At 36.8% G+C, this 25204-nt stretch overlaps 1 long non-coding RNA gene and 1 pseudogene across 2 annotated transcripts in view; one reads left to right on the forward strand and one right to left on the reverse strand.

The window, feature by feature from the left end:
• Positions 1–2045: 2045 nt before the first annotated feature.
• The window catches only part of LOC149227129 (uncharacterized), a 28075-nt gene continuing 4916 nt past the window's right edge, over positions 2046–25204 (reverse strand). Inside the window, exons 3-4 of one of the 2 annotated variants that reach the window (XR_016247112.1) lie at positions 12663–12733; positions 2046–2210 (exon numbers count right to left, since the gene is read on the reverse strand). This is a non-coding gene — a long non-coding RNA (uncharacterized LOC149227129). Of the gene's footprint in view, positions 2211–3043; positions 3450–12662; positions 12734–25204 lie in introns of those variants that run through there. The other variant, XR_016247111.1, reaches the window with a different exon arrangement.
• LOC149227130 (probably inactive receptor-like protein kinase At2g46850) lies at positions 8548–9696 on the forward strand (annotated as a pseudogene).

Below are 25204 nucleotides of genomic sequence, written 5' to 3' on the forward strand. Positions count from 1 at the left end.
ACAACCACTCCCCCATGTCTGAGGTTTTTCATATTCTCATGCAAGCAAGGTAAGGTATTGAAGAAGTGAGGAGGGTTGTGTAGATGACTCAATACAAAGGACCCTTAAAAACAAAACGATGGAGCTAATGAGATAAATACTGAACAAAAATAATTCAACTCAGATTTATTAAAATGATGCTAAATTAACACCAAGCATAAAAGAAATTTCAAATCACTCATTACATAAGATTTCATCAATCTTTAACAGTTTTATGCTCAAGCAAAGAAACCTTTTATAAATTTAAAGGGCTCTCCTTCCTTGTAGGTAGGAGGATTTTTATGATCACGCCAAATGATGAACCAGTCAAAAATTAGTTATTACTAACCAAACCCCAAAGTCTTATAGTCATCCAAGTATTACAGATAAGCTTTGCAGTTGAGCTTTATTAGTTCTTTGTAATCATAGGTCCCACTTCTAAGACAATTATATCTTAGATATAGTATGAAAAACTAATGATCACTACAAGAAAAAATGACATTGGTGAGGGGCAAAAAATGTCACCATAAGCTCATTGGTGACGGTCAAAAGAGTCTTTGTCACCAAAAATTGAACGTCACCAAAGGTGGCGTCGCCAAAAATATAGGTGTTGTGGTGACATTCAAAGTCTGTCACCAATAATGATTTATAATGACGGATAGCGACCGTCACCATTTCATATGAGAAATGGTGACAGACCATAGCCTCAGTCACCAAAAACTGAATGTCACCAAAGGTGGTGTCGCCAAAAGTATAGGCGTTATGGTGACATTCAAGGTCTGTCACGAATATTGATTATAATGACGGATAGTGACCATCACCATTTCATATGAACTACAACGATTTATTATGATGGATCTTTCATGGCTGTCACTATTTGTGCATATATATGGTGACGTTCATTGACCGTCACCAAACGTCGCATTGCCAAAAGTATAGGTGTTGTGGTGACATTCAAGGTCCATCACGAATAATGACTATAATGACGGACAGTGACTGTCACCATTTCATATCAACAATAACGATTTATGGTTATGGACCTTTCATGGTCGTCACTACTGATGCGTATATGGTGGCGTTTGTTGACCGTCACCATTTCATATTTTGGTGAGGGTCGAAAAATGTCACCATAAGCTCATTAGTGATGGGCAAAAGAGCCTCCGTCACCAAAAACTGATCGTCGTCATTCCATATGGATATCAGGGCACGATGGAATCAAACCACCAACCTCCTGCTTGTAAAGCAGATGCTCTTCCATTGAGCTAGCACCCTTTAAAGAATTAGACTTTTAAAAATTAGACCTTGAAACTTCATAAATTGTAAATTCTACAACTTTCAATAAATTAAAGTCTCATAAATATTTTACTAAACAAGCAAAGAAGCATCGAAATTGCAGGTCCCTACCTAATGGTTATGGAAGTTATGAAATGTAGATGGAAGGAAAAATAGTTACGTATAAGAGAATCAATATGTGAAGTTGAATACTCAATTAGAAGTGAAACTCTGAAGACATTTATAACCTATAAATGACCTATAACTAGCAAATTCACCAAATATTTCAAAGGAAATGTCATAAGTGGATAGCATATGGAAGAAGAGCATTGATGAAGACTGATGCAATATGTTATAGGTTGAGTGAAATAAAAATCTCAATGTTGTTGTTGTTGGGTGTTTAGATATCTGAATGATATCTAAACTTATGTGCAAATGTAACATGGATTTCCAGAAACCATGAACGAGATATCTATATATATATATATATATATATATATCTATATATATATATATATATATATATATATATATATATATATATATATATATATATATATATATATATATATATATATCTATAAATTCCCCCTTCACATAAACCAACATGCAATTTCACAAGTCCACACCCAAAACACAACAACAACCAACAAATAAAAAAATTGACTTGGACAGAAAGAAATAGCTTCATCTTCATTCCTGAGCTACTTCTATTTATTTGAATTCGACATGTGATATTCTTTATCTAACAAGGAATCAAAATCATCACTAGTATTAAATTCATCCAACATGGACTTTGGAGATCCCACTGACATCTGCGTTTTTGTTGCCATGCCTGAAAACCATGGAGATCCATGTCAATAGTAGAATAAGATGTGTGCCTGCTGCTCTAGAAGGCATTCCTTATTAACCATTGTTATCTGACAGAAACCAAAGAGACAACACAATATCAGCGTACACAAAATCCCCTACCGGAATATAATCATAACTTAGCTAAGAAGTCTAAAAGATGTTCTTAATTAATAAACTTTATATTTGGAAATTATGTTTCTTTAGATTTAAAAAAGACTACATTGTACAACACTTCTGTCTATTTATCCAAGCAATTATATCATAGCATATGTCACGTGGTAGCAATCTACAGTACCTAAAGTAAAAAGAAAAATTTTCTCAAGAAAATAGATTTAGAAAAGAGCTTTGAAAACTATATGTTTGTCATCAAAGCTTTAATTAGTTTAACAACAAACTAGTTGGAGTTTGAAAATAAAAATCATTCATAGGAAATGAACAGGACAATGGCCAAAGTCGCTATTCGTACAAATAAAGCTAGAGTCACTATTGCCATTGTAGATAACTGAAATTTGGGCAGTGGTCTAACAATTAGAGCTTATTTGCAGGGAAGACTCATCAATACCATCATTTTTTTTCCAAGGTTTGTTGTGTCTCTAGATCCAGATCAGATAGCTTTCTATTCTCAAGTTCTACCTTTCAAGTATTGATTTCTAGCTCACCCTTTAAAACACAATTCTACCACTCCATTTGATTTTGTTTTGTCAAGAGAATTGGCAAGACCTTCCCATCCTTTGTTTTACATCAATCAATAACCATCCATCAATGATATAAAGAATAACAAATACACAACAAAGGCCAAAGATGCGCTTGTTGTATACCTATGTTCTATGACTCATCTGACCTTACTAGTGCAAAAAGCTCACCCTGAAAAAATAACATCCACGTGGAATTTACGAAAAAAATTAAATCAAACTCCAAGTAAACCAATTAAAATATGAACATCCTTTTAATCAATAAAATCTGTGACTTAAAATAAAAGTGGCCTAAAATTGAATGTTATATCAACCATGTCAAGTAACTAACATCGAGTGAGAAATACAGGCCATGCATATTGGATTAGTGAAATAATTGATCTGATAAAGCTCAAAATCAAATAGATGACTTACAGCTAAAAAATGAAAATAAATGACTTACAACTAAGACATGAGGTTGCCCCTTCAACCATGTCGTTAAATGACTCTTCTTTATGTCACAGACCATTAAACTTTTTCTGATATCAGGTGGAAGTGGTATTGTAACATTAACCACTGATAGAGTCTGTGTCCACGACTACTTCTCAAGATCCACTCCATTACCATCATTTGGGGCTAGATAAGATACATGCAAAAACCATCAACATGGAAATGAAATCTACATCCTTGTAAAAAAATGAGAGGAAAAAAAAATCCACAAATTGAAACAGATTGTAGGATAACTCATTCCTGCAACATGATTATCTTGTCATGAACAATAAAAAAAGAGATCAGGAGAAATGTAATTTTTGCCACATTTTGACAATCATTTCCTTTTTCATATTCTATGAGCAATTGATGAAAAAAGTCCGCTAAAGCTTGTCAACATCAGAATTATAGTAAAACATAAATGAACCGCTCCAACACATATATAATCCTAAACATAAGTATCTATACATATAAGTATTTATTGAGGACATTGTATTTTGTGAAAATATGGAAGTCAAATCTTTGAATTAACACAATTTATGGTACCATTTCCTTACGAAGTCCATTCATTCGAGTATTTATGAAGTCCATTCAGAAATTTCTTCAAAGTTCAAAGTTCAAACAATTAACATGTGGCCTAAAAAAGCTTAGATTTGAAAATGAGATAACCCAAAGATGTAGAGCATATATCTCACATTTATATATCCTAATTTCCAGACATTGAAATGACACTTTTTAGCATACTATTGTGAATTCAACCTAAAATGCTAGAAAAAAATATTGATGGTTATTTTTGTTAAAAATGGAAACTAGGGCCAAATTCCACTTTGAACAACTCCTTTGGGGCTAGATAATTGTGGCATTGAATTCCTCTTTTCGAGAGGACCAAAATCGATCTAAAGATCATCAAATTTGGATAAGTAGAAGTGGAATTTTGAATTTATGTTTCTCTCATGTAAATTATTTAGGTCGGCCTCAACTATATGTCGATAAGAAGATCAAAAGTCGCATCCCCTCAACTCCACTGAATTGTATATGTAGAGGATCATTCCCTCTCATTTGGGACACATCAATCAAAATAAAAAGATATCTTTGTGGCAGCGAAGATTAAGGAGGATAAATTCACTACAACAGGTCAAGGGGGCCCAGCAAACAACCACATAAGAAGGTACACTTATACGTAACATAAGTTTCATTTAGATTAAGGTGCATGAAACACTTTCAAGCTAAACAAACTTCAACGGGAAATCTCACAGGTGACATACTACAATTTGACAATTAGCAGTTGGCATTGTTTCTTCAAGTCCATAACTGAATGATTAATCATTCAGAATTGGTTAAGGTGAAAAACTTACAAATTCACTTTAAGGACACTTGTTCCATTTAAAGAGTCATAAAAGATAAATTTAAATTTAAGATGTCACCAGCCAGAAAAAGTATTAAGTGCTCAATAATCCAACAATTGTAACACTTTCAAGACCTTTCAAATATTCATAATGGTGACAATCGTGAATCATTGGGATAATGAATTTCATTATATTATAATCTCAGTTGTGCACATTATCTTTTGGATGTATATAGAGCTTTACAAGTTGAGTCAGTTTATTAGCGACAAACCAGTTTCATCAACATTCAAAAAATGAAAATGAAGATAGAAATGAATGAAAGAAGATATCTACCTTGCAGGATAGTTTAGAAACCAAAGCGCAAAATTATAGAATTTGGACATAGCGTTAACCACACTTTTGGGACTTTAGCTTCCCAAATAATTCACTTTCTTGTCATCGACACCCTCTACAATGAGGGAAAATTTAATAATTGTCAAGGTTTAGAGTTAGAAATATTATGTGAAAGTTCTTGTAGATGGAGATCTTGCTCCCTTATTTCAATCACTAGGTAAAACTACAAGTCACACATCAAAAAAGATCTATGTTACCAATGTGAGTATTTATTCCTTTAGGTATCATGAAGTCTATGGGTGCTACACACACACACACACACATATATGTGTGTGTGTTTTGTGTGTAATTAAGCCTATAGGCTACATGTAAGCCTTTCAATGCTCTTTACGCCAGATGTATTCTTACAATGGTCAATGGCTCATAGGTAAAACCATTGGATAACAAAAATCAATGTTGGATAAAGCGAATAAAAATACCAATTGCGGAACTGAAGATAACAACACCCAAAAGTTTGCTACCATATCTACATTTTCTGGCAGACCTCAAGATATATAGTAGTTGCAACTATTTGCATATCATAGTTAGGGTAGAAAGAAACAAGGATAAATTACAAGTTTCCATCACTGATTGCATTAGAATGTTGATATGATTATCAACACATAGTGATAATGGTTGTAAGGTGACAAGAAACAATGCATATCTAACTCACAAATTGTACCTGTGTATGCTTCAAGAATGAACTCATAGGCTTGTAATTGAACTCTTACAACCATCAAATTAATTCATGCACTATCAAGCAATATCATCAGTGATATATTGCCTTATAAAAGATTATGCCTCATACCTTGAATTCGACCTAGAGTTTAATGCGCATTTCAATCATAAGAAGTACTAATCTCAGATAAAATGGGCAACTGAGTTAGGGACTAAGCTTTTCCACCCAGCCATAGATTGGGCAGCACTGTGGTATTTCTCGCTGCCCAATCACCCCCGAGCTAGATTCCAGGGCATAAGGAGGTTTCTCAAGAACGAAAACAACCAGGAATCCAAAAAAATATCTCCACCCCGAGCTGTCCAAGGGGAAATGTTGAAGATGCAGCTAAACTCATCGACAAAATGCTTGATTGGGATTTTGTGTCTTGGAATGCAATCATTTTAGCTTTTTCCCAGCAAGGCCACAATAAGGAGACTCTGAAGCTTTACTTTTAGATGAAGCTTGCAAGTTTAAGGCCAGACCAATTTACATTGACAAGTGGTCTAAATCCATGTGCCAACTTGATGTGTCCGCAGTGTGGTGTGCAAGTTCAAGATAAGGTAATCAACGTGGGATTTGAATCAAATGCCTTTCGAGAGCTTGCTCTTATTGAAATGTATGTTAAGTGTGATAGAAAGGAGGATGCAATCCAAGTGTTTGATCATATCTGCATGCCTAATGTTTTCACATGGAATTCTTTGGTTGTTGGATATGCCCGATGCAGTAGGTTAGAGTGTGCAAGGTAATTGTTTGATATGATTCCTGAGAGGGATTTGGTCTCTTGGAGTACATTGATTGGGATCTACACCCAACATGGGTATAGTGAGGAATCCCTCCAACAGCTTCGTGAAATGCATAGGTCTAGCATGAGGCTGAATTATATTACCTTCAATAGTGCCCTCAATGCTTGTTACCTTACACTCCATTGAGCAAGGAAGACATCTACATGGCTTGATAATCATAAGTGAACTTGAATTGGATGTCTTTTTCGGGAGTTCCCTTGCAGACATGTATACTAAATGTATTGGAGTATAGATGATGCACACCTTCTATTTGATAAAATGGTTATGTGAGATGTCATTTCATGGACATCAATCATTACAAGTTTGGCACCTTAGAGAGTGCACACCAAATGCCTACAAGGAATGTATTTTCTTGGAATGCAATGATGGCAACATATGCCTAGGTTGGGTATGGTGATAAAACCCTACATATTTTTAGAGAAATGTTTTTGGCAAGAATGAAGACAGATTGGTCACCTTTGTTAGTGTTTTAAGTTCATGTGCCCATTTAGCAACTTTGAAGTAGGGCAGGCAAGTCAATGTACACACTATCAGAAGTGAACTCAAGTCAAAATGGGAAGCCACCTGACTTGAAGACTACCATGCACATCGAACTGGTGGGCCATGCAATCTGGCGAAAGCTAGCTGGTGTGGGGTTTGAACCTGCAACCTGCCAATGACAACACCCGCATATGAGTTTGCAATGGAAGTGGTATTCCTAGTGAGAGATTAGAGTTTGCAAGGGAAGTGTTTGTTAAAATTCCACTAAGAATATGCGTTAAGGTAGTACAAATGGTCTCCCTCTCAAGTTTGCTCCCCAAGTTTAACAAAGGGTGGATCAGTTGCATAAGTAGCACCAAATGCCTCTATATTCAGACATTCAATTTTATTTCAAACTGCTCAAAGCTCAAACATAGCTCTGTTCTTATTAAATATCCACTTAAGAGGTCATACGATTGTCACATCTTATCAATTTACAATTTGGCACATAGCAGTAGCCAGGAATTTTTATGAAGATCAAAAATCATTGTGGTCTCTTCCAGCTTTTTCAAAGAAAATTTTCACCAAGTTGGTAATATTTCTATATTGACAAAAACGAAGACCCCCTCTTCGGGTCTATAATGTATTTTTTTCAGGGCTATTGTCAAAGCATTGCAAGATTTGGCAAATTGGTAAAAATCTATGCAAAATAAATGTTTTATTGCACTAATTACAGAGATATGGACTTGAATTCCATCTTCCTCAGTGTAACTACTTCTTGGTTTTGGTGCAAACAAACATATTATTAGACTGGCACTTGAATTCTGGCACTCATATCAAAGTGGTGGTTCCCTGATATTTTATATTGTGAATGGGTGACTGAAATATAGGACTGTTGGTCCGCATGCAAAAATATTGCATTTCAAGGATTTGGTGATATACCCAATGTGTATATTGTAGACTAGAATGTATACGCAATAGTTGTCGAGATTCGACAATGAAGCACTAGCCATGTCTTCATGACCCAAATGCAAGAAGTGCGAACCCACATGTCCAAAATGTCATTTTTGCTTTTGGATAGATATGTAGTATGTATATGTAGTAGGCTGAGTAAATATATATGACATATACTCGGTGGTTGTGGACATACAATGAAGTACTAATCAAGCACACTATAAAAGATAGGCTACTACAGTGTCCAAGCAATTATTCAACCTCTTGTCTTGTTGAGAACCAAGAAAAAAAAGTATGAACAAAGAAATTGAATGCATATATATTTTGAGCCATGATTGTCCTACTTTGGGTTGATTTGATATGGACCATTGTAGACTTTGCAATCGAATGAAGTAGTGAAGCTGAAAGGGGAAGTTTAGAGTAGGTAATGAGCATAAGATGAACGCTACCATCATATTAGGTGCTAAATCTTCCCATAGCAGGCTTCAAAACCAAGTGGATATACAAAACATACATGGGTATTTTCTTTGTTATTCTAGGAAGTTTATATTGTCTTAGCATGCCTTAAAATGATGTGGTAACTTTCAAGACAAATGAGTATTAGCCTTTCCTATGTTGTTATTCTAGCCTTTTTGGGTTCATGGCTGCCTTAGGTCTTCTCGATTAGAGTGTTTTCTAACATAGTCCAGGGCACAAGGAAATGCAGTGAAAGCTGCGAGAATGCCTCAATTCCATATCCTTTCTATATCAATTCAAGGCATTGTCAGCTGGATGGATTCAAATTGCAATGCTATAACAACACTATAAGGATTTAAGTGAACAACCTTTACTATAAGTTTCTCATTAGATGGGATCATCATCAATCCTCTCCAATCTTCCTATCCTAAAAACCTCAAGGGCTTCAGTGTCAAAGGCATGAAGAATTATGCAATTTCTGTCAGCAACTTTCTCCAGTTATTTGACTGCAAGAACACTCCAGATTGTCTGTTGAAGTGCAATATTCCTTATATGCAGAGCTGCAATGAGCAGTGCATGTTTGATAGGACATTTTGCTATCCCCTTCTGAATGAGACAATATGGCACCATGGAGATGATGACTTTGCTCACTTCTCCTAGTTGCAGTGCCAGAGTTTCATTAGTTGGATACTCACACCCATATTGACCCGTTTGGATGCAAAGTGTGGGCTAAGTGGGAATTGGGTGTTATGGGCACTTTTTGATGATGTTCACTATGACCCCAATGTGGTCTATCAACATGCGGTAGATGTAACTAATAATGTGAGGTGTGCTTCTAAAGATGGCTATCAAGGAGATGAGTTTTGTCAAGGCACTGGATACATAAGAGTATGCAAAAATCATGGTGAGAAGGCACACGATAAGGATTGTCGAAGAGATCACAATGCAACAAAGAGAATAGTCCTTGCAGTTGGGCTTGTGGCTTCGGCAACACTTGTGGCAGCAAGTCTTATTGCACTTGCTTTACACAGACAACATAAATAATCTAGTTTTTGAATTAGACAGTCCAGGGAGGAAGCCAACTTACAAGCCTTCTACCTATGCACTCTGAAGAATTCAAACTTGATCTATTCTCTTATAAGATGTTGGAGAAGGCCACTAAAATCTTTGCTACTACAAAAAAAAGTGTGGACATAGTGCTTGTGGGACTATATATGTTGGGAGGCTTACTGATGGTCACCTTGTTGCTATAAAAGGGATCCATTTTGGGAGTTCTCATGGAGTAGATCAACTATTAAATGAAATTAATATCTTCTCAACAGTGAAACAAAATAAAACTTAATACAAATTCTTGGTTTTGTTTATTAACTGGATTTGTCTCTACTTGAACTGAGGGTTTATATATACTAATGTTGATGAAGCGATGATATAATTTCCTACATTGTTTACCTTGTTGTTAAAGTATGTTAGAATTCTAGAACCAAGTCAGTAAGAAGCAAAGTTCATCTCTATTCTACTTGTGATTATCATATCAGGTTGAGTACTCCCTACTTACTATTGTTATTCTGCTAGTATCATATTCCACAAATCAGTGTTCTAGAGATTAGATTATTGCATACATGGTATGAGAGCTATGTGCCATCATTTGCAAAGCAATGCATTCAAGAAAGATACATAAAGGGTTGTGAATGAGTTGAAGTCATCCACTAATCGGGTAGTGAACAAATTGGATCAAAGAGAGAAACAACCAGATTCTTAGTTGGAGCACTCTAATGAAAACAATAGTTCCATAGACTCTATTGATTCTCAAGCAGAACTACTAGATCAAATTGAAAGGTTGTACAAGATAAAATGACAAATTTTGGAGATCAGTGCAATTCCATTTTTTTTAGCAATCTCATCAGATAATTGGCACTCAATTTAAGTTTCAAGAACAATAGTTTGATATGCAGAATACTGTGGATACTAGTATGGTTGATCCTCAAAAGTTCTATGTAAGATTAGGACAAGACATAGGGTACCTTCGAAAATTAACTTCACATATATAAAAGCAAATCACTGAAGTGACTAGCACTATATCATCTCAATTAGACAATATTCAAAATAAAACAAATGACATTGGCAACATAGTGACTTTGTCATTGGGTCAACAGAAACTATTACTGGATGACCAAAGTCTTTCTTTGCAAGGCCTTAATACTATTACACAAACTCAAGCAGAAGCATTTGAATAAAGCAAGTATCAGTACAACAGTGTGCTGATAATGCTTGCCAGCACTAGCTTAAGTTCACTACTTACCAAGAGGAGCTTTAGCCAACTCATAATTTCCTAGCACAGAGCTCTTTTGTGGTTTTGTCAACTCAGGAAGCATTTGAGTCAAATAAAGCCACTATGGTCATGGCTTAGAACAAGTTATCTTCATTGCAAAATTCCATTCTTCTTGAATCTCAAGTTATTAATACCATCTTCTTATACTTGATTATGACGTGTGTGCTCTATATGTTGATAAAAACAAAAGCAAACCAATAAGGTCATATGTGTTCTATACTTTGTACTTTGCATATCATTTTCCATTGAGTTCATCATAGCCCATTTTAAAGGCAGTGTCTTTCACAACAAGGCTGGATTGCCTCAAAGACATTTTATGTAAGAACAACATTTTCATATACCTTGCTCTCTTGGGAGTTCAATATTTTTGACTCGTATACCGTCAGTAACAATGGAACCCAAAAAACAACACATAAACTTTTTTAATGTGCTAAATATTGAAAGGCACTCTTGCTAAATATTTTGCACTTCAATGTTGCCAAGTTAATATACATGTATATTAGGAATATAACACCCCATGGGATCACCATCGCTGATGCATTAACACTCATGAAATTGACCGATAAACTTTTCTTGGGAGTTCAATATTTTTGACTCGTATCCAAATAATAGAACCCAAAAGACAGCACATCAATTTCTTTGATTACTGGAACCACAAAACAACACAATAATTTTGATTAATTAACAATATATTATAGGTTTAAGATTCCTGTGGGATGGAATAAATGGTTGTAGGTTTCCTGGAGAATTTTCCAGTGTTCATCCTGAAGATGAATCCAGTTGAGGATTCAAAACATCAACCATTCTGGAAGATGAACACTGGTAAATTCTCTGGAAAAACCTACAACCTAACAATAAATGTTTTGCTAACTCATCAAGATGCATGATATAAACAAAAGGTACAACATGACAGACTCAACACATACAGAAGAATGGCATCACATGATTGACAGGTTGCAGATTGATTAGCCAACCCACTGTATGTGAAGCATCTCCAAGGCACAAAATTGAATTGCATACAACATACTATTTCAGGTTCTATATGTTTCACAATGGCATTTCCTCTATGTGAATCCTATGGTAGATACATTCAATCCTATAGGAAGACTTGATGCCTAATTTTCCACACACAAGAATTCTTGCAAAATCTATTAAAATTTTCAAAATGATATGCTGACTAGAATAGGGGCTAGATTTTGCTATAATGTGCCCATAACAGATCAAGGCACTAGTCTTCTTCCCTTGTTAATAAAAAAAAAAAACCAAAATTCTTCTCTTTTTTACCCCATTTTGTTTCATTCTGCAATCTAGAATTTACCAGAAAAATTTACTCGATATCAGAGTCTGTTTGAACGATAAAAAGCCCAAAAAATATATCATGAACTTGGCTCTACTTCCCTCAAGCAAATCATGTGAAATTGACCTAAAAATCCTAGGACATTTTGCTTGTAGGGGCCCTTGAAGTGTGCTTTGTTGAAACATCGTAATAGGGAAAAGATGGTAAAAGTTATAGACCATGACGGTTACTCATCCACTAGGTGAATAAATATTCACTTATAAAAGTTCCCTACTTCTCAATAATCATAGAAATAGACTTTACATTCTCAATGCCAATGAAAAGCTAATAAACATTGTGCAAATTTGGCTTCCATAAATGCTTGCTATCTCTTTTTAGTGATATGTTATATAATTATTTATGTTTGCTTGGAATTTTTGCATAATTGATTATAAGTGTCATACTATGGTTTGTTAATATTCTGAACAAATTTTTAAGTAAAATGATTAAATTGGTTTAGATGTACACTCCAACATGCACATGCAAAAAATATAACTAATTAGGTCACACATAAAGCTAATGGCATTTCTGAAGTCTTGCAAAACTAAAGATCAACATGTATCCTAGGGTTTATCAAAGAAACTTACCTTAAGATGTTGAAAAGAGCATCTAGGTCCACCAAGCTTTGTCGTAAATCTCTATAGAGGAATCCCAAAAACTGTAAAACCAAGGTACAAATTATAAATTTCTTTGATCACAATCCAACAAGATTCAAATAAATTACATGAAACACCATTTAAAGAATTTGTACCCCAAACAAACTGGGTAACTACAAAGAATTATTTCTCATAAAATGTAATAAAGCATCTAACTTACTGAAGTTTTGATTTCATATTGTCACTTTTCTTCTCATAAAATGTAATAAATCATCTAACTTGCTGAAGTTTTGATTTCAGATTGTCAATTTTCTTCTCATAAAATGTAATGAAGCATCTAAGTTACTAAAGTTTTGATTTCAGATTGTCACTTTTCTTCTCATAAAATGTAATAAAGCAACTAACTTACTGAAGTTTTGATTTCAGATTGTCACTTTTCTTCAAGTTTTTATTTTTTAGTGTGAGAATGTATCTGGTCATTGAATACAATGGACCTGTATGTTATAAAAGCTGATTTTAGTGCCAATGTGGACTGAGGATGGAGTGTTATTCTTCGGTTTGGAAGTGGAACCTGCCTTTCACAATGGAAATGGATAGGGTATTGGTAGAAAATTGGTTATTCATTATGATTTAAATGTATTTTTTGATTGTCTGTGGGTATCATTCTAACAATTTTAAATTTAAACTATGGGGCATCACACCTGCTTCATTGCCAAACCTGAAAAGGTGCTTGTGTCTAGACAGTTTATAAGTTCTAGAGAAAGCAAAGTTTGTTAGGATGCTTGTTATCATGCAAAAAACAAGTTATATGGTACTAAAATTTCTTCCTTGAGGTCAAGTAGATATTTGACAATAACATATTTGAAGCTCCATGCCCAAGATATTTTAAAGAAGATGTATAAGTGTCAAATGCCACCATTCCAGAATTGGAAGTACCAAAGGAATCTCAATTCTAAAAGCATTTCATTTTTTAAGAACTTCCATAGTGATAACAATAACATCTTGTAAAATATCCTAACATGCATCCACACAAACAAATCATTCAACAAGCAAATGTTAAGTGCTAGAATAATGCAAAAGATTATGAGAGATGCTCCAGAAATGGTTTTGATCTGCCATCTTATAGTTGATGTACCTTGGTAATAATCAAGTCGAAGTCAAGTGGAGGCTTTCTTAGGTTAACACTATTGAGTTTTGGTATGAACTGTGTAAAAATATTTAATCTGACACATTTTTCTTGAAGAGTTCACTTCTTTGATGATGAGTGAAATGTTAACTCGAAACAAGTTAGATTAAAACATCTTCACAGTCCCAACTAAAAACTCAGATAAAAGAAGTGGTAGTTATATTAGTAATAGTGTTGGTTACAATAATTAATCTTCACAAAGAGTTATAAAGTTATGACCCCTTGCTAAGATATACAAGAGAGAATATATACCTTGGCTCTCATTGTTAGTGACCCTCCATCAGTTGACCTATATGGATTAATTAAATAAAAGTTTCAACTTCTGCTCGCTTTCCCATTGTATGGGACTTGCCAGTCCTGATGAAATGAGTGGTTGTGGACCTTGAAGGTACACCATATTACAAAATTGTGGTTGTTAGAAGTTTGATGTCTTTCAATTTGTTTTATTTGTGCAGATTTAATGCCATTGAATTTCAGGATGTAATCGAGTACATGGTGTGCATGTTAACCATGCTGACTGAAATATATGCCTAGTAAAGAAAGACTAGACAAATACAAACTTGCCTGTTTCGCTAAACATGTAGGATGTGAATATGTAATAAAGGGTATTCTAATTGAATCTCGGGGATTGATTTGAATCATGGAAGGGCTTTCTCTGCTTGCAAGTGATGTTGCATGGAGCCAAAGTAATGGTCATCTTCTTCACAATTTTAACTGTTGAAATTTTGTTAAAATTGGCAACTAGGGCCAAATTCCACTTTGGGCAGGTCTCTTGAAGAAGATAATTATGGCATTGAATTCCTCTTTCCGAGAGGACCAAAATCGACCTAAAATTCATCAAATTTAGTTAAGGAAAAGTGTGTTTTTGAATTTATGTTTCTACCATATAAAATCATCAAGGTCAGCCTCACCTATATGTCGGCTCAATAAGCCCAAAAGTCACGTCTCTTCAACCCCATTGAATTCTATATAAAGAGGTGCCTTTCAACCTCATTCGACACAACTCAAGGGCTCTAATATATATTTGAGGAAGCCGCAGCTTGAAGGAGCTAGGAGGACAATTATTGGGTATGTTTTCGGTGTGTTCTTCCTTCCATAGGTTCGATCTTGAAGCAGTATGGCAGCCGCAGGTCAGGGCAGAGAATTTTGGTGATATTTCTCCTCTATTGAAGGATGCATCTTCTTGTAATCATTTCAGGAGGGTTGCAGGATTTGTGAGTCTTGGACAGGGGGGCTGAAAGGTTGTTCTAAGGAGAAGAACAGGCCGTAGTACAAGTAGACATGAAACCTTGATGGAGGTTGTTTGTAACACAGAAGCTTAGATCAAGTTTGCCTAAGGAAGGATCGCAGCAAGTGTCTCATGATCTGGGCTAATCTACAAACCCTAATTGTAGATCTTCAACCTCAGAACTCGTCAACTCTTTGACCAGGCTTCACTGCTCAATTTGGGACTGTCTTGGCCTCTTTATACTCAGTAAAGGAATCCGTTTATAGCAAACCAGGACCCAGCTCATTTTGGAACTCATTTTGGAACCTATTGAGTTGCAGCATTGAATACTAGTTAGGGCAGAACTTCTCTGCTATTATTTGAGGATAGAATTGCAAACTTGTCTGGCCTATATATTGGCACATGATCAGTGGTTCTAGTCATCATATTGACAAGTCAACCTTGACATTGATTGTACTCTCTTTCTCTCTTTCTCTGTTGAACATTTGATATTGATAATAAGAGTATTTGATCAAGGGTTTTCCCCGTCTTGGGGTTTTTCCCTGGCTTGTGCCAATTATTGTGTTCTCTTGTCTTGGCTTGTATTCGATCATGTGTTCTTTCTTAAGTTTCTATCAATGTAATAATGATTCAATGCTAATGAAAGTATAATGGACTAACAAATGGGTTAATATAGAATTTTAAGTATCTATCTTAATCAAGAACATGTCATCCTAAACTCAACGTGCTATCAGAGCTCAGGTGAGGACAAGCCCAAGCAAGAGTGAAAGAGAAAGCATCATTAAGTGAAGTTTGTTGATCAACAGCAGAAAAGGATGAATTTGTTGTTTTCAATCAGAAATCAAAGAAACCTTATACCAGACCAAGTCTCCATAAGGTCTGATTTAGAGCTCCTTTCTCTTGAAGAATATGTATGGAAATAGCCACAGTTGAGGTTGCAGATCTATGGTTTGTCAGAGTTTCAGAGAGGGCTGAAAAAAAGGTCAGTTTCAAAGTAGCATACCTAGAACCAAGTTCCTATTTCAAGTCCAGATCCAAGTGCATTCTTTCAGAGAATTTTGATCAAAGTGAGTGGTCCAAGACAGAGAATTTGATTATCTCTAAATATTTGTGGTCCTGGGATGCTAACGCACAACAAAAAAAGTTTCTTTTGTTTTTCTTCTAGACCAAGGAGTTGTATGTTTTGCAGACCTGTATTTTGCTGAGGTGTATTCCTTTCTCTTGCTGGTAAAGAACCGAAGTATTTTGAGGACATCCTCTTGTATATCCCAGGCTGAAAAATATCAAGCAGTCCAATTGGGATATGGTCATCCTTGAGGTAGAAGAAACAAGTCTCATTGACAAGCCCCAATTAGGGCATCAATTGCAGAACACCAAAGTTTTTTATTTTTATTTTGCAGACCTAAAGACCTAAGACACAGCATAATTCTCTTGTTTATGGGAAACTATTCTGCAAGGTGAAGAACAAAGTTTGTGTCTAATCTCTATGGGTTTGGATCTAAGAATATTCTACAGGTCTTGAAGGATCGTTACAAGTCTCTTAAGCTAAGTCTCGTCTTCTGTAGGTTCAACGCAAGACTATATATGACATCATTCTTATGCAGTTGTGAAGGATCTGTGACAATTCTTCTGTATTGTCTGGGTAGCAAAGAGTTTAGGGCACTGATTCGGAAAAGAACTTGAAGGTTCAGGCCACTGAAAGGCATTCTCCAAGCTTGGCCTTCATTGCAGAATTTCTTATTGAGAAGCAGCATGGAAAGTGATTATCTGCCTACAGAAAAGTAAGAGACATGTTGAAGTCATTCTCTTGAAACTTGAATAAACAATTCCTAAAGAAAGTTATAGTGCACTTTTGGTAGAAGGAAAAATTGAAGGCTCATCTCAATGACTATATATGTATCCCTGATATGGCCTTTATAGTAAAGAGACTTAAAGGATAGTTGCAATATTATAGCTGACAGGACTTCATCAATATTTGCAGTGTTACTACAACAGGTCAAGCATTCTTTCACAGTAGTAAGGCAAGAGAAAATTCATCATTTCCCTACAGCAATTTCTTAAGACTATCAATTTGACACATCACCATTGTGATAGTAACCATTTGTATGACAGTAATCCTAAAGTTTTCATGATAGTCCACCTGTGGATCTAACTGAAGAATACCTGCAGTAAGGAAGTTCTGAAGATCACACTGTTTCGCTAGCACAGAGATCTTCTAGAGTTCGCTAGCATGGTATTGAATGAGTGGTTTGTAGATCAAGACCATCAACCTGAAGGGATCCTAAAAGCATCAACCAGCCTAATCCTTGTGATGTACTATTGATAGCAAGATGCTTCAAGTACAAAAAGGATCATTACACTTGAGGTGTAATTATCATTAACGCATACAGAACAGAGTATAGTAGGAAAGTTGTTTCAAATGCTTTTGATTAATATATAATTCTAGACCAAAGCCTTTAAGTTTAGAGACACTAGAGGCTCCACTGGGAGTGTTCATGACAATAATCAATAAGACAGTATCTTTGACTTTAATGTCTATAAGAACTTGATGAGTTAAGCAATCAACAAAATGTTTTTAAAAAGAGAAGTGCAGGAGGAATGGAGGAGCAACAACAATAGTCATTTAAAGCAATGATGGTGGTATTTGATGTAGTGAATTGTAGCAATAATCGAAGGAGAAATGATGGTGTATGGAAGCAAACATTTACATATTTATCTAGCAGCTGGAGGAATGGAAGTTTATGCAACACCTTTGTATTGGTACCCTTGAGTATCCTTGGAAGTCTGGCAGCTAGGAGAAAAAGTGAATGGCACTTTTGGAGATATTCCTTATAACAACCCTTATCAACATGAAAACATATCAAATCCTATGTCTTGACAAGCATGATAAGTAGATGGAACTGTGAGGACCCTGATCTTGACATCCTGATTATGTTATTGAGCTCCTTGATGCATTAAGCCAAGATCTTATGAAAGACAGACTTATGAATATGGATGCCTAGATATCATGGACTAGGTAATTTAATTCATTGGTCATCATCATCTAGCAAAGGAGGATAACGCAGCTATTTCTTCATTTTGGTTGAAGAAGGACCATGATTATTCTACAAAGCTTTCTTTCTGTTCTGAGGTAAGCTTCTTAGAAGTTTGCTGTTGCAGGTGCCTTATGGAAAGTCTCTCTCATAAGAAGCTCATCAAGCAAGGCTTAAGAACACCCAGTAGTATATCCCGATGACTCTTCCTGCCTAATGTTTGTTGACAAAGACAAGTCATGGCAGCAAATTATGGTTGATGACTTTGTCACATGGACCTAAGGAAAAGGGTCAGGTTACAGATGGCTCGGTGATTATGCTTTGGCATGGTCACTTTCCCTATATTCAGAGGGAGTTATGGACAAGCCATGTTGATTGTACAGATGCAGCTATTGATTATGTTTGATTACCCTCTTGTTTATCAATGTAAGAGGGAGTTGACCTTTAAAGTAAAGATGAAAGACCTAGCCATGTTGCACTATTTCCTACAGTTAAAGGTCTGATGAGTTGGAAACGCTACAAGTTTGCTTATGTATATCTTGTGGGATCCCTGGTATTCTTGATAAACACTGTATCAGTCATATGCCTAGCTATGAAGACTCTGAGTCGATCTATGGATAAAGCCTCATATATTGGATATTCTGATACTGGCTCGGTTGGCAGTGTGATGGATGGAAAAGCACATTCAATGTTGTATCTCTTGATTTGGTTGCTCTGGAAGCACTATTGAGGTTGGATGTATATAGGAGCAAGTATGGCTTATTATGAAGCCAATTGGTTGAGGAAGCTCTTCAATGAGCCATTTGAGCATGTACTAGTAACCACCGTTGTATATTGTGATATTTTTGAGTGGGGTTCATTTTTCAGGGAATCCATGTTCCACGACAGCTCTAAGTATTGGGTACCGCATTATTTTGATATGGTATATTGGAGAGCTACCAAGCTCCATCTTTATTGGTTGGATGAGCATATTACTGTCATCCTCTTGGTAAGGTCAAGATTATATTTCTTCGGGGAGAGACTGGGAGTCATGGATAGACCCTACTATGAGGGTCCTGGTTGAGCATTGAGCTCTGGGAGCTCTTGGGGGCCTGGGGTACTTATTGAGCTATGAGCGACCATAGGGTGAGTGGTTCACCTTCCCCTATTAGTGCATTGTGTACAGGGTGAGTGGTTCACCTTCCCCTGTGATATCTCATGGTGGTTGACATGTGTGTAGGGTGAGTGGTTCATCTTCCCCTACTATTGATGACATATGCATAGGATGAGTGGTTCACCTTCTCCTATGGCATATGAGCAGGATGAGTGGTTCACCTTCTCCTGTGAATACCCCAGTGAGAAATGCATATAGGAATTTGACATGTCGGTGGGACGTGGTTCATCCTTTCCCCACATGTAGGATGCTTGTTCCCTACGATTTGTGGTTGACATGTTGGTGGGATGTGGTTCATCCTTTCCCCACGTGTAGGATCCTTCCTACTATTGTTGTTTTGCATGCATGTAGGATGTGGTTTATCCTTTCCCTACGATGATTGTGATATGTGTTTGTAGGATGCGGTTCATCCTTTCCGTACATGTGATTATGACATGTGTTTGTAGGATGTGGTTTCCCCTTTCCCTACAAGTGGTTGTGAGGAGGATGTGATATATTCTTTTCCCTGTTGATGTTCTTGCGTCATCCTACCCATGTAGTTCGGGACACATGGTAAGTACCTCCTATCTGACCAATGAGTTGGGAAAAATGGTTTGGGACCATAGCACTACCGATGGATGCATGTATTGTCGTACTCCCTATGTCTAGGATGAATGATGTTTCTTCAACTTGATCACTTGGGATCGAGTCCGATTGGAGTTCACCCTTTGGTTATATGGACTGACTTTTGTCAGTGGAGAGTGGCAAGTTCTTGTGACTCACTCTCGATCGGTTCTTCTTTATTATTCATATCAATGTTCAGCAGAGCAGACCAGAGAAGAGATACTAAGTGGTTCACGACGACACGATGGCCTGATTGATGTTGGATGGATTGGCAAGTGGAATTCTCCCTAGTTGAGAGGGAGTGTTAAAATTGAAAACTATGGCCAAATTCCACTTTGGGTAGGTCTCTTGAAGAAGATAATTATGGCATTGAATTCCTCTTTTTGAGAGGACCAAAATCGACCTAAATTTCATCGAATTTGGTTAAGAAAAAGTGTGTTTTCGAATTTATGTTTCTATCATATAAAATCATCAAGGTCGGCCTCACCTATATGTTGGCTCAATAAGCCCAAAAGTCACGTCTCTTCAATGTTGAAGGAAATGTAACTAGGCTAGGTCTTCATAAATGTAATTTTGATATTTGTACTTATTCAAGAAAAGAGAAATTATTTTTGTATTATTTGTCAATGAGTTTCTTGCTCATTGAAAATAGGTCAAGCACATTTTGAAGTGCTTCTAGAGAGTCAAAGTCAAATGTAATTATGATAAGACCCTTTGAGGGCATGTTACATCATGTATGACATCATACAAGGTCAAGGGAACACCTCCAAGCATGGTCAAATCCTCTCCTAGCATCAACGTGGTCTCCAAGCAGCAAAACGATGGGTAAAAATTGAATTATAATGCAAACTGTAAGTCGGCCTTAAAAGACAGTCAAGTTGGCCTAAAGAGGAGGGAAAAACCTCTATTTATAGAGGTTTTCCACTCCTCATTCAATGTGGAAATTGGCTCTGAAATCTGCAAGCAAAGAGAGACAAGAAAGCCGAAATAGGAAGTCTACAAGAGCAGCAACACAAGAAGACAAAACAACGAAGGTACAGGGTTGTCTTCTAGGGCATCAACAGCCACACGTGCAAGGAAGAAAGGACTTGTCTGCGGTCAAGTATAGCAGGAAATCATAATAGCAATATCTCTATTTTTGGGCTAATACACAAGGTCTATTAGGCCTCCCCATCCAGCGAAGAAACAAGGAAAAGAAAGCGAAGAAAGGAGGATTGTTCTAGGGTTTCTGTCCACATGTGCAAAGACTACAGAAGTAGACTGTTGCAGACTTGACAGCAGACAAAGGCAGCATATTGAGAGACCTCACTTGAATGTATAACAAGGTCTACAAGGTCTCCAAGGAAAGCGAAGAAGGTCCTCCTTATAGCGAAGAAGAGAAGCCCTAATATACTAGGGTTTCCTAACTTAGAACAACAGAAAAGGACAAAGTACTAAGGAGCAAAAGTGTCAGAAGACAGAGGTCCATGTGCCAGAAGCTATAGTGAAGCAAGAGGAAGGATTTGACTTGTGCTTGGAGGATCCTATAGTCAAGGGTCTAGGGTTTGGCAGTTGTTCAAATAAGAAGCTTCAATAAGAGAAATCTTACAAAGGGTTTCCCTCTCAAGAGTGGAGAGGGTTTGTCCCTGGCAGAGAACCAAACTTTGTGTTCTTGCTATTTTGTTTTGGTAGCAGTTTGATGAAGTACACACATATGCACTAATAAGAAGAATAAGAAGCATAAGCTAAACTAGAAAAAGTAAAAAGACTTCGCAAATTGTTATCAAGTCACGGAGAATCATCACAACACTACTTTTCCCTAGATTCTCTAACATTCAACCCCATTGAATTGTATATAAAGAGGTGCCTTTCAACCTCATTTGACACAACTCAAGGGCTCTAATATACCTCTGAGGTAGCCGCAGCTTGAAGGAGCTAGGAGGACAAGTATTGGGTATGTTTTTGGTGTGTTCTTCCTTCCATAGGTTCGATCTTGAAGCAATATGGTAGCCCAAGGTCAGGGCAGAGAATTTTGGTGAGCTTTCATCTCTATTGAAGGATGCATCTTCTTGCAATCATTTCAGGAGGGCCGCAGGATTTGTGAGTCTTGGACAGGGAGCCGAAAGGTTGTTCTAAGGAGCAGAACAGGGCACAGTACAAGTAGACAATGGACATGAAACCTTGATGGAGGTTGTTTGTAGCACAAAACCTTAGATCAGGTTTGCCTAAAGGAAGGACCGCAACAAGTGTCTCAAGATCTGGGCTAATCTACAAGCCCTAACTGCAGATCTTCGACCTCAAAACTCGTCAACCCTTTGACCAAGCTTCACTGCTCAATTTGGGATTGTCTTGGCCTATTTATAATCAACAAAGGAAGCTGCTTGAAGTAAACTAGGACCGAACTCATTTTGGAACCTATTGAGTTGCAACTTTGAATACTATTGTCTACTGGTTAGGGCAGAACTTGTCTGCTATTATTTGAAGACATAATTGCAAACTTGTCTGGGTTGTATATTTGGCACATGGTCAGTGGTTCTAGTCATCATATTGGCAAGTCAACCTTGACATTGATGGTACTCTCTTTCTCTCTTTCTCTGTTGAACATTTGATATTGATAATAATAATATTTGATCAAGGGTTTTCCCCATCTTGGGGTTTTTCCCTGGCTTGTGCCAATTATTGTGTTCTCTTGTCTTGGCTTGTCTTCTAATTCGATCATATGTTCTTTCTCAAGTTGCTCTCAATGTGATAATGATTCAGTGCTAATGAAAGTGAAATGGACTAACAAATGGGCTAATATGGAATTTGAAGTATTTATCTTAAGCAAGAACATGTTATCCTAAACTCAAAAAATTTGGATTGCCTTAAGGTTCTAGGGATCATTTTCTTTGATCTGGAAATGAAGCTCTCCATCAATTGAATCAAGGTAATATATAAGTATGGTTGCCTCTAGACTTTTAATATTTGCATGGTGATTTTTGCACAATCCGGTTAAACCACTTATTAAACTCTTCTATAGTTTTGGTCTGATTTCCTTTAGAACTACTAAGAGCAACCAATAAGTATCTATTATCTTTTTGTTCTCCCTATTTCCCAAGGAAAGCATTTTGAAGGGGGCATGCATTGAATTAATTATCAAGAAATCCTTTCCACCATTCCACAACACCATCCACAGGAGACAATGTAAACAACTTTGTGGTGACATCTAAGTGTCTCGCTCCTCCCATTTTAAATATCACACTCCTAATTTTGGCCAATGATCCAAGGCAAAAAGAACATTATTTTCTTGGAATGTGGGAATGTTATCAATGGCATTTTCTAGAATTTCATGTGGAGCTTCATTAATTTGAGAGAATTCAAGTGGTTTGTAGATCATATTAGCTTGATCTGAAGATTTACAGTGCATTGTTGAACCTGGTTTATAGATCTGGCAACAATGAAACAACTCGGCCTTTAGAAGAAGCTGATCTTGGTCTTCCAAAACACTTAAACCTTCAACAACTTTTGCTACTCTTTGCTTAAGGATACAGCCTCAGAAAACGATGATCTTGCCCAGACTGAATAATTCGACCCCTCTGATAATAAATCCACCTCCAGATAGATTCAACCTCTTCAGAAATATGGTCACAATACTTGATGGGCTTGGCCTTCCAGTAACTGAGTTTGTCCTCCAAATAATTTTGGTAATTTTGAACAATTTTTGCCTCCAATCCAAATGAACTCAACCTCCTAATAAATGTTCCCTTGGCCGCAAACGGAAATGATGCTGATGGGCCCTTTGACTAGCTGAAGAGTAGTGAGGCCTCGGGTTCATTCTAAATTTTCCCTTCTCATCGCAGTGCACCCACCTCAGCTACCTAGTCAAGCCAGTTGAACCCGCGACTATAGGAGTCCAAGGAATTACAGGAGAGAGATCAGAATCCTTCTTCTTACCTACCACTGTGGGTGTTCGGAACCCCAACATATGCCTCATATTTTCTCATCTTTGTTGTTGAGGACACGGAGAAGGCACACCTGCGCTGCTAGGCTCATGTACCATCGAACGCTAGACTGGTTGAGTATGGTGAATATAGAGGGACAATTTTCAGTCGCTGAGTTTAGATAAAAAGAAATGCACGACTTGGAGTTTACCTTATAAAAGTGGGGTAGAGCATAACTATACCTACATAAACAAAGGGCTTGAAAGTAGGTAATAGGAGGGGAAAAATGTCGACCTCCATGAATTATGAATTAGAGCAAAGATGTGAAGGTTTCAAAAAGTGAGATAGTTCATTAAAAAGGAAAGATAAAGAGATGTCTTTCCCTCCTAATGGAATATAAAACTTTTTCTTCCCAATGAGATTTAATTTCAAAAATTTTGTTATATATATAAGGAGTTCATTTCAATTTCAAAAAGTTCAATAACATATATACAAGGAGTTCATGTTCTATTGTATTCCAATATTTCCCCAAATCCAAAATACAACTAAGAATAGAAGTTAAAGAAACGAGTGAAGAGAGAGTACCCAAAGGCGACACCATCGAAGTAGTGGCTAAGTGGAGTTGTCGCTGATTAGATTTGTGCTTTGTGGAAGCCCAATCAATAATCATAGGAACAATCGCAGTGAGTTCGAGAGCTGAACCCATCAAGATAGTAGGGGTAGCTGAGACAGTTACAGAAAGGACGGAAGGAGTCATCATCATCAATACAAATCCTTTCTCTTTCATCTTGGGAGACAAGGGCTTGTACTTTCCTTTGATGCCATGGAACCCCAGTGAACAATTCATAGCATTGTGGTCATGCTTGTGACATCTGGGATATCTAAAGGGGACACCCTCATAGTGTAAATTATGAAGAGAAGTGATGCCTTGGTGTTGGAGCTTCATTTCACCCCATAAGTCGTATGTGATATCCAAATTTACCAATACCCTCGCCACCTTCATCTCCACAGAGTCTTTGAAAGTGAGGTCGACCTACAAGCATTCCCCCAGCTTGTTTCCAATTTCCCTAAGAGCCTACTCTGACCAGAATTATACTTTTAGTTTCGGAAGTTGAACCTAGATAGGGGCCTTGTCTAGCCTCTATCCAGGTGGGATCAAAAAGATGGGTCCAATGATTAAGCATGAAAGGGGTGGAGTCGATACTCCAAACCTTATTGAAAGCCCAATAAACCTCTTTAGACTTGTTGAAAAAGAAAATGAGCCAACCTCTTACTGGTATCTGAAAGTTGGTAGTGAGTTGAATGAGGCCCCTACTCCTTTATCATCCATTCTGATATTGTCTTCCCACTAAAATGACGACCACGAGCACAACCCATCAATGCAAACTCATACATTTAAACAACTTCGTAAATCTCGATCCCATCACCCAGA

The sequence above is a fragment of the Pinus tabuliformis genome, chromosome J (genome assembly GCF_031772625.1).
Source record: "Pinus tabuliformis cultivar Carrire ecotype Pingquan chromosome J, CPIR1, whole genome shotgun sequence".
NCBI lineage: Eukaryota > Viridiplantae > Streptophyta > Pinopsida > Pinales > Pinaceae > Pinus > Pinus tabuliformis.